The sequence below is a fragment of the Poromitra crassiceps genome (genome assembly GCF_964638095.1).
Source record: "Poromitra crassiceps genome assembly, chromosome: 17".
Classification (NCBI taxonomy): Eukaryota; Metazoa; Chordata; class Actinopteri; order Beryciformes; family Melamphaidae; genus Poromitra; species Poromitra crassiceps.
Window position 1 is genome coordinate 32,495,690 of NC_139635.1, and position 2,995 is coordinate 32,498,684.

Here is a 2,995-nt window from a genome sequence, read left to right on the forward strand (position 1 = left end):
TTTAACCCCTACATCAGTCCACAGACCACATCCACCTCCTCCTCCTCTGTCCCATGCTGAGCCCAGCCCACCAGTCGGCTGTCCCCTGACTCAAACGTCTGTGTCCATCAGACCACTCCGTACCTCACCACTGGCCAGGGCTCAAGGTCAACCGAGCATGACCCAAACAGCCCGCTCCCACAGGGTCCCCACTGAGGGGCCGAGTGTTTCACTTCCAGGACATGGCAGTGACCCGCTGATGGCCAAAAAGGATTACCACTGCGGCCGTTGTCAGGAGAAAGAGCGTGCTTGCTTCCACTGTAGGACCCCGAGTTCGAGCCCTAGTATTCAAATTGAGACTAAAAGAAACTCACTCATCCGTCCGGCACATGGCAGGAGCCTGAGCAGCGAGGGTGTTCCACCACAGACGGATAGACCATGCAGCCCTCTCCTTGTCCGGAGGTCGAGAACCACCAACGATACCCCCTCACCCATCCCTGCTCTCATCCTCCCTCTCCGTGATGCACACAGTTACGAGCACAGTTACCGCAGCAACAGTGATAAACATTGTGTGTCAGCGACCGGGGGACCAAAGACACAAACTGGACGACAGAACAGTAGTTTAGTGCCAGCGACAGGGGAAATACAGGCAACAAATGGCAGAAGGAACAGTGTTTCTGAGAGTTTTGTTTCCAGTGTTATGATAAAGCATTCATTGGTGCCAGACACTGGGACACAAAACGGCAACAGGAAGACAATCACTGGCATTAATAGAAATAATACTGGTCATCTTGGGAAGGATGTTACACAGCAGCAGAGTCCAGGTAGTCACTCTGTGGCAGATCGCACTTCCAGTGTCACGCCTTGTCATCCACTGACCAGTGGTACGCCACGGAAGGCCACATTTACCCAGCCAACGTTCATTCAGACAGATGGACAGTCTTTCACTTCCATCAAAGGGCCACTTGGGGGTGCCACGAGTCAGCAAATGGTCCGCAAACAAACAACAGGACCACTGTTTTCTAACGCCTATTTGCAGCCAGCCCCCCCTGCAGTACCAAGGGTGTCCAGTAAAGGTCAGCGTTTGACCAGACAGCTGGGGCTGCTGCAGCCGGACAGCCTGGTAGGGATGTAGCAGGAAATGATCAAAGGATAGATGTGCTCAGGGTTTTCTTTTTGTAGATTGCATGTTATTTTGGACATATAAGATTCAATAGTTTTATTGCCATATCAACCAAAATTGATTGGAATTTGTCTTATGCATGCTCAAACAGACAAATCTTTTAGACATTAAAATGAAATATGAATATTTATTAAAATGAATATTTCTCGTTTCCTTTCCCCCCCCCCACATTCACATTCCAGATCATCAGCTGTGACATGACAGAAGCCATAATTTTGTTTTACCCAGTGTGTATAAGATTTGTCTGATTAAAACAATTTGCAGTGCTCCTGCCTGACCTGGCCTCAACTTACTTTTCCAGCAAGCCTGGATTGAATTGAACCTGAACTCTAAACTACATACAGACAAGGACACTGAACTTGTTCTCTTGCACAACATGATAAAGAAGTAACACCTTAGGAGAGGGAACCACCTTGCAAGGGAGCTGTCATTAAATTAAGCAGTAAGCCCCAAGAGACCATGCTTTACAGCTAAGGTGTGTTGTTAGGCCCAGAGCACATGGGCCCATCATGGATATAATTACATTGTCCTTGAGTCAACAAACTCGGCACACTCATGCCATTAGGTGGGCTATGGAAACATTTCAGATCTTTGAAATGAATCAACACATATTGTAATGCAATACATGTAACTGAAGGGTTTTGAGTTTTTGCTGAATGCTATTTTTGTATTTATTTATTTAGGCTACTTATTTATTATTATGTTTAATGATTTCATCAAGTCAAGTCAACTTTATTTATAGAGCACGTTTACGACTAAAAGCCGACCAAAGTGCTTCACAGATTAAAAACACTCAAATATGGAAAACAACAAGTAGCCTACAAATACAACTGCTACAGAGCAAAGTGCACTACAAGCTGCAACAGATACAAGTAATAAAATAATCATAGGCTATTAGATCATTTATTTCTCTTTGATAAGCCCTTACAAACTAAATTCATTTTCAGCTTCTGCAACAACAACAACAACAACAAAAAGTAGTCCAGGAAAAGTTCCAATATTGTCCGAATTTGACTTTATTGGATGGCAACTTGAACGTTACGTCAGTGTCGTCTTTGTTTTGTGTCTAAAAAAACTACCTGTGTGTGTTCTGGTTCTGGTTCTGGGCCGGGCTGGTTACGCAGGGTTACGTCGCTATACGTGCGTGTGCGTGCCGTGCGCGTGCAGGTCAAAGGCCTTGGCTTGCCAACCATAGACATATATAAAGGCTAGATGGCTTACCCGCGCTGCCGGTCAATGGAGAGCGACGTCGTCGCATGGTGGCCATCTTGCTACGGCACCACAGCTTTATATATATTTATGGGTTAAAAAAACGCTAACATTTTATTATTATTTTTGGCTCCAAATTACACCAAACTTAAACTGCAGCATCATCATCATGAGATGAATTCACGCACCTAGTTTCATGCAGTTTCATCCATTTTGCTAGGAGCTATGAGCATCTGTTGTTGGGTTAGTATTATCACATCAGATGATCATAACTCCTAGGGAAATTGATGAAACTGCATGAAACTTTGTGCCTGAATCCCTCTCATGGCATAGATGCTTCGGTTTAATTTTGGTGTAATTTGGAGCCCATCAAAAAAATTGTGTTTTTAGTGTTTTTTTTGTTGTTGTTGCCATATCTCGGGAACGGAATATGCTTGTAATAAACCAAACCGTTTGTAAATCCGTCAAGATTTCAGCGAGTTATGAGTATTTTTGTCTGTGCACCCTCCAACAGCTACCATAGAACGTACCAGAAAGCCTGCCGTAGCAAGATGGCAGCGCTTCAACGACGCTGGTGACTCCGCCTTAAGCCATCTAGCCTTATATATGTCTATGTTGCCAACT